The sequence below is a fragment of the Colobus angolensis genome, unplaced genomic scaffold (genome assembly GCF_000951035.1).
Source record: "Colobus angolensis palliatus isolate OR3802 unplaced genomic scaffold, Cang.pa_1.0 Scaffold64, whole genome shotgun sequence".
NCBI classification, from domain to species: domain Eukaryota; kingdom Metazoa; phylum Chordata; class Mammalia; order Primates; family Cercopithecidae; genus Colobus; species Colobus angolensis.
In genome coordinates, this window is record NW_012120043.1 from 1,881,806 (window position 1) to 1,889,838 (window position 8,033).

Genomic DNA, 8,033 nt, shown 5'->3' on the forward strand with positions numbered 1-8,033 from the left:
TCTCGGCCTCCCAAAGTGCTGGGATTACAGGCTTGAGCCACCGCGCCCGGCCTAAATATATATATTTCTTTATGTTTTTGAGACGGAGCCTCGCTCTGTCACCCAGGCTGGAGTGCAGTGGTGTGATCTTGGCTCACTGCAAGCTCTGCCTCCCAGGTTCATGCCATTCTCCTGCCTCAGCCTCCCGAGTAGCTGGGACTGCAGGCGCCCACCACCACATCCGGCTAATTTTTTTGTATTTTTAGTAGAGACGGGGTTTCACCATGTTAGCCAGCATGGTCTCGATCTCTTTACCTCGTGATCCACCCACCTCGGCTTCCCAAAGTGCTGGGATTATAGGCGTGAGCCACCGTGTTCAGCCAATTTATATTTCTGGTAAGGGGTGGGAAGAAGGAGCTTTCTCAGGCTGGAGGGAAGAGAAGACAGATGAGCGCAGACACTCCTGGTGGCAGCATGAGGGCCGGGGAGCAGGTGCGGGGCATGGTGGGGCTCTGCAGGGTGGTTGTGGTTGGTGAGAACCACTGGAGCAGGGCCTTGAAGGGCCTCACCCCTCACTGGGCTGCCTCTGGGCCATCTTCCAGTCTGCCAGGGACTAGCAGAGGGGAGAGACTGGGAGAGGAATCATTATTTGATGACCTCATTCAGCCCTAGGGATATGGGGTGGCTAAGGTGGAATGCCAGTGGATTATATCTGACACGATGCAGGGTGTCTGGGCTCAGCTAGGCAGTTCTGCTCCCTGTGGTGGTGGTGGGGGGATCAACAATAATCTAGTGGCTTTCCCTGTCCAGGAATGTCTGAGGTAGCTCACTCACAGGGCGGGCAGGTGGTACCTGCTCAGTGGTGCCATCACCCAGGGGCTTCCAGGTGGCTGCTTGAGCTGCCTCACAAGATGGCGGCTGGGTTCCAAGCAAAAAGGATGCTGTTGAGTGTTTTTGTTGTTGTTGTTGTTTTTTGTTTTTTTTTTTGAGATGGAGTCTCATTCTGTCACCCAGGCTGGAGTGCAATGGCACAGTCTCGGCTCACTGCAAACTCCACCTCCCGGGTTCAAGCGATTCTCCTGCCTCAGCTTACTGAGTAGCTGGGATTACAGGTGCCCACCACCACGCCCAGCTAATTTTTATATTTTTAGTAGAGATAAGGTTTCACCACATTGGCCAGGCTGGTCTTGAACTCTTGACCTCAGGTGATCTGTCTGCCTCAGCCTCCCAAAGTGCTGGGATGACAGGTGTGAGCCACCACGCCTGGCCTACTGTCGAGCTCTTAAGACCTTGCCTCAGAAGTCTCAAGGCACCATTTCCACTGTCTTCAGTTCACAGGGAAATGAACTGTATCTTTCTGTGGGAGGAGCAGCCAGGAATCTGTGACCACCACACCCAGCTTTTGAACCACTTCTTCTTTGCGTCTCAGTGTTTGTGACATGCAGCATCCCTGTTGCCTGGCTCCAGGATGCCACCCTCCTACTGGGGTTGCCGCTCCAAGGGGCTGGGCATTCCATCGAGCTGAGGGGCGGGGGCTCTGGATGGGAGGCTCCCTGGGGGGAGCTCACGTCTTCCATGAAGCATCGTGGTCACTGCTGCCCTGTCCCGCACCCTGTCCACTGCGGGCTACCCTCTGTGGCTGGCCTTGGTGACAAAGAGATGTGGGAGAGACCCCGGTCAACACCATGGGAGGAGTCCCCAGGCACTGGGGGTAAATGGACACAGTGAATGCCAGGAAGATCACTTAGGCGCCATATGACCAAAAATAAGTTAAATCCAGTGGGCTGCGTCATCAACAAGAATGTCCCTCAGCCTCCATGAAACAGCCCAAAACCTCGAGCAAAACGGGTCCCTAGAGCTGAGTGATGCCATTCACAGCAGCGTTCCCAAATCCCCCCCATGCAGGCACGCACCCACTAACACACACAACACACGAACCAACACACACCACACACAGGCACACAAATGCACACGCCCCCACAGACCCAACGAACACACACACACACACCTCCCCAGACGCACAGGTGTGTGCACACACCCACGCACACAAAGACCCACACACAGACATGTGCACACACATACACAGATACACATGACATAAATGCATGAACACACAGACACACGGACCACACATAGCAACACGCCACCTCACACAGAGGCACCTAACACACAAACACGCACCTGTGCCTACATGTACATGGACATACACACTGGAAAACAACAAACACACATACACAAAACGCAGGCCGGGCGCGGTGGCTCACACCTGTAATCCCAGCACTTTGGGAGGTCGAGGCAGGGGGATCACTTGAGCCTGGGAAGTGAAGGCTGCAGTGAGCTATGACTGAAGCTCTGCACTCCAGCCTGGGTGACAGAGGGAGACCCTGTCTCAGAAAAACAAAACACAAAACACAAAATACGGCCGGGCGTGGTGGGTGACGCACGTCTGTAATCCCAGCACTCTGGGAGGCCGAGGCGGGCGGATCACGACGAAGTCAGGAGATCTAGACCATCCTGGCTAACACGGTGAAATCCCGTTTCTACTAAAAATACAAAAAATTAGCCGGGTGTGGTGGCGGGTGCCTGTAGTCCCAGGTACTTGGTGGGCTGAGGCAGGAGAATGGCGTGAACCTGGGAGGCGGAGCTTGCAGTGAGCAGAGCTCGCGCCAGTGCACTCCAGCCTGGGTGACAGAGCAAGACTCCATCTCAAAAAAAAAAAAAAAACCTGAAATACAAATGCATGGACACGTATCCACACACGCCAACATGTTACATCACACACACAAAACAAATATACACTCATGTATGGAGGTACACACAGACACACGCAAACATCAACATATAGCATCCCACACAGACACACAAACACACAGCCATGTACCCCCAAAGTATGCTGCAGGATGAGCCTTCGTTCTCTGGAACAGCAGAGAAAGTAGACAAAGGAGAGAAACTTCTCTCAGAGTCACCCATCCTCTGACTGGATCCCGTGCCCCTGTGAAGAGGCAGATTCCAGTGCCCCAAACTTGGCTCCAGGGCCACCCACTGCCCCCAGACTCTGTCCCTGCGGTTGGTGGGGGTGAGGGTAGACCCTGCTCTTTGCTGCTTCCTCACTCAGCAAAACTTCCTGACGTCGCCCCCTTCCGTTGGCTGGGCTGCATATGGGAACGCAGTGCTGGGCAGCCCCAGCCTCTCAGCTGGGAAGGGGAGCTGCAGCTGGCTGCAAAGACTGATGTTCTTTTTCCCCAAGTCTGTGTTTATGCCCTACCAGAGACTGTTGGGTGAAATTCCCAGAAAGTTCTGGAATGATCTAAAATGAGGAAATAGAAAAAAGCTGTAGAATCAGGCCAGGCGCAGTGGTCCCAAAGCCTGTAAACCCAGCATTTTGGGAGGCTGAAGCAGGTGGATCAACTGAGGTCATGAATTCGAGACCAACATGGCAACATTGGCAGACGTCACCAATTAATGATGTTTCTCCTGCCCTCCTTCCTCCTATGCACAGGGTAGGCATCACCAATCAACCAATGATGTTGGCTGACTGGGGAACGCTGCTGTTTGTCCTGCCCTTCCTCTTGTGCACAGGGCAGACATCACCAACCAACCAATGATGCCCACACTGCTTCCCTCCCATGCACAAAGCAGACATCACCAATCAATCAAGCAGCACCAGGAGGAAACCAATTTGGCAGTTCAGTCTGTCTTGAACACTATCCTTTTTTTTTTTTTTTTCTGAGACGGAATCTTGCTCAGTCGCCCAGACTGGAGTGCAGTGGCGCGATCTCGGCTCACTGCAAGCTCTGCCTCCCGGGTTCACGCCATTCTCCTGCCTCAGCCTCCCAAGTAGCTGGGACTACAGGTGCCTGCCACTATGCCCGGCTAATTTTTTTTTTTTTTTGTATTTTTAGTAGAAATGGGGTTTCACCATGTTAACCAGAATGGTCTCGATCTCCTGACCTCATGATCCGCCCGTCTCAGCCTCCCAAAATGCTGGGATTACAGGCGTGAGCCACCGCGCCCAGCCAACCCTATCCTTTTATAGATGAGGTAGAGGTCCAGGGGCCTGCTCAAGGACAACTACAGGGCAGATCCCTCCTCTTCCTGGGAATTAGCTTTGTCTCTTGTTCCTGGAGCAAATTCAGGAAAATTACAAGGTCATGTACATTTTCAGCCCAGGGCATGAGTCACTTGATCCCTGCTCTCCAAGGCTGGACCCAGAGATGATGGCCAGGACTGTCCCCTTGCAGGGAGGCCACGGAGGCTGGCGGGGCCAAGGCTGGGCAGTGGGCCACTCCAGGCAGGAAAGCCCTTTGTCATTGGAGCTGCTCTGAACACTGCCACCAAGTGGCAGGCAGCTGTTGTCACCTGCTCAGCATCATTCCCCTTTCTCCTGCTGTGGGGAACCTGGCCCACCTGACCCCTGTGCTCCCAAGGTGCTGCTCCCCGTGGAACCTGGCCTTCTGGTCACCAGGACATTGCCTGAACCAGGCCTGGCCAGTCGTCCGGGAGGGGCCGATGCCAGATAGTAAGAGACTTTCCTGGGATTTTATAACGATCCTGGGAGACGAGAGCTCTGTTTTTTGGGGGTTGCTAAACTAAGTCACACCTGCCACCATGGACGGAAGAAGCTTGGAGTGAAAGAATGAAGCCAAGGCGCAGAGACGGAGAGAAAAGGAGAGGAAGAGAGAGAGGGAAAGGTAGAGACGGAAAGCGATAGGGAGAGAGAGAGGGAAAGGTAGAGACAGAAAGAGATAGGGAGAGAGAGAGGGAAAGGTAGAGACAGAAAGAGATGTGGAGAGGGACAGACAGAGACAGAGAGAGAGAGATGGAGAGATAGAGAGAGGGAAAGGAAGAGACAGAGAGATGTGGGGAGGGAGAGAAAGACAGAGATAGAAGGTGAGAGACAAGACACAGTTGGAGGTAGACGAAGGGAGAGATACAGAGACAGAGAGAGATAGAGATAGGGAGGGAGAGACAGAGAGAGAGAGGAAAAGAAAAGGAGAGACAGAGAGACAGAGAGAGAGAAGCAGAGGAAGAAAGAGGCAGAAAGACAAATACAGAGACAGAGACAGGGAGAGACAGAGACAGGTGAGCACTCCAGCCTGGGCAACAGAGCAAGACTCCATCTCAAAAAAAAGAGACAGAGAGACAGATACGGAAGAGGCCTAGAGATAGACATAGAAACAGAGAGAGAGAGAGAGACACAAGAACAAGGAGAAAGGTCATCCCTGGTTGCAGCCATGCCTGAAGGGGGCGCCGCCCGACGGGTGAGTTTCACAGCTCAGCCTCTGGGATGGGCTACACCTGTGTGTTAGCACGTTCCTGATAAGGCCCAGCTGTTGTAACAAATAGACCTGCCTGGCACGCAGGCTCCGGCACAGTAAACATTTACTTCTTCCTCCAGGCCGGCAACGCAGGCAGCTCCACGGGACCCGCTCCGCAGGTGACCTCAGGACTCAGGGTCCCTCCTCGTCCGGGCTTCATGGCCGCCTAGGGTCCCATGCACTCCTCCTCCTGGGGTTGAAAGGGGAATGGAGGCCTAGGGTGGACGGCAGGAAGAAGACATGGGGCTGGAGGCACAAGCCCGCGGCGGCCTCAGCGAAAGGACCCAGCTTTCCTTCCTGCAAGGCGTGAGTCTGGCCCCTGCCCCCGAGCTCCTGACTCTCCAGCCAACCTGGCCTCAGAATGAGGGGCCTCGGGAGGGCCCCGGGCCACAGGGCTGTGGGGACACCTCCAGTCGTAACATGAGGCAGGACCAAGAGGTGAGCAAGGGGAGAGAAGCTTCCAGAAGGCTTCCTAGAGGCGGTGACCGTGAGGCTGGGCCTTCCAGGATGAATGGGGCGAGAGTGGGAGAAGGGCTTTCCCGGCAGAGGGTGTGGGGCTGTCGGGGTGGCGGCATCTCTCACAAAATACTGTAGGTGGGGCAGCTTAGACGCAACAGAAATTGACTTCTCACTGCTTTGGAGAGTTTGGAGGTTCATGACCAGGGTGTGGGCAGCTTTGGTATCTGCTGAGGGCCTGTGTTTGTCATTTCATTTTTTTTTTTTTTAAGGTTAGAGTGCAGTGGCACAATCTTGACTCACTGCAACCTCTGCCTCCCAGGTTCAAGAAATTCTTCTGCCTCATCCTGCTGAGTAGCTGGGATTACAGGCGTCCACCACCAAGCCTGGCTAATTTTTGCATTTTTTGTAGAGACGGAGTTTCACCATGTTGGCCAGGCTGGTCTTGAACTACTGACCTCAGGTAATCCACCCGCCTTGGCCTCCCAAAGTGCTGGGATGACAGGTGTGAGCCATTACGTCTGGCCTTTGTTCTTTTCTTGTTTTTATGAGACAGGGTCCCACTCTGTCGCCCAGGCTAAAGGTGTGATCTCAGCTCACTGCAGCCTCCGCTCCTGGGCTCAAGCAATCCTTCCATCTCAATCCTCCCAGTTCAGCCTTGCAAGGTGCTAGAATTACAGGCATCAGCCGCCATGCCCTGCCATGGGCCTGTTTATACAGGATGCCTTCTCGCCAGCTCCTCACATGGTGGAAGGGGCCAGCAATCTCATTTGAAACTATTTCATTTTTTTCTTTCTCCTCTTCCTCCTCCTCCTTCCTTGTCCTTTCTCCCTTCTCCTTCCTGCCTTCTTTTTCTTTATTTTTGTTTCTTTTTCTCTCTTTTTTTTTTTTGAGACACAGTCTCGCTCTGTCGCCAGACTGGAGTGCAGTGGTGCGATCTCTGCTCACTGCAACCTCCACCTCCCAGGTTCAAGCAATTCTCCTGCCTCAACCTCCTGAGTAGCTGGGATGACAGGCGCCCACCACCACGGCTGGCTAATTTTTGTATTTTTAGTAGAGACAGGGTTTCACCATGTTGGAAAGATGGTCTCAATCTCTTGACCCCGTAAGCCACTGCGCCCGGCATATTTTTTTTCCTTTCTTTCCAGAGAAGATGTCTTGCTATGTTGCCCAGGCTGGGGTGCAGTGGCTATTCACAGGTGCAATCATGGTGCACGACAGCCTTAACCTCCTGGCTCAAGCAGTCCTCCCGCCTCAGCCTCTGGAGCAGCTGGGACTACAGGTGCGAGTCACCACGCCTGGCTTTTTTTTTTGAGACAGAATCTCGCTTGTTGCCTAGGCTGGAGTGCAGTGACACGATCTTGGCTCACTGCATCTCCGCCTCCTGGGTTCACACCATTCTCCTGCCTCAGCCTCCTGAGTAGCTGGGACTACAGGTGCCCACCACCATGCCTGGCTAATTTTTTTGTATTTTTAGTAGAGACAGGGTTTCACTGTGTTAGCCAGGATGGTCTCTCCTGACCTCGTGATCCACCTGCCTTGGCCTCCCAAAGTGCTGGGATTACAGGCTTGAGCCACCGCACCCGGCCCTCTGTATTCTTGGCCTCATTAAGGCTGATCTCGAACACTCGGTCTTATGGGATCCTCCCACTTCGGCCTCCCTAAATGCTGGGATTACAAGCGTGAACGCCTCTTACGTAAGTATAGGAATAGAACAGAAGGGGGTGCTTCCTTCCTGTCTCCTCCCCCAAACCTACAGCTGTTTGGGATTTACTGGGAGGCTGGGAGATTTTCTCTCTAGAGGGTGGGATGGGCGTGGACAAGTTGTTATCTTTATAATGTTCTTATTAGATTAAGACCGCCAGAGGGTGCCAGGTGCGTTGGCTCACGCCTGTAAGCCCAACACTTTGTGAGGCCGAGGCGGGTGCATTGCTTGAGCTCAGGAGTTGGAGGACCAGCCTGGGGAACATAGCGAAACCCTGTCTCTACAAAAAATTAGCCAGGCATGGTGGCGTGTGTCTGTGATCTTAGCTACTCAGCAGGCTTAGGTGGGAAGATTGCTTGAGCCTGGGGAGGTAGAGGCTGCAGTGAGCCGAGATTGGGCCACTGCACTCCGGCCTGGGTGACAAAGTCAGACCCTGTCTCAAAATAAAAAAGACCCGGCTGGGCACAGTGGCTCATACCTGTAATCCCAGCACTTTGGGAGACCAAGGCAGGCGGATCACCTGAGGTCAGGAGTTCGAGACCAGCCTGGCCAACATGGTGAAACCCCGTCTCTAC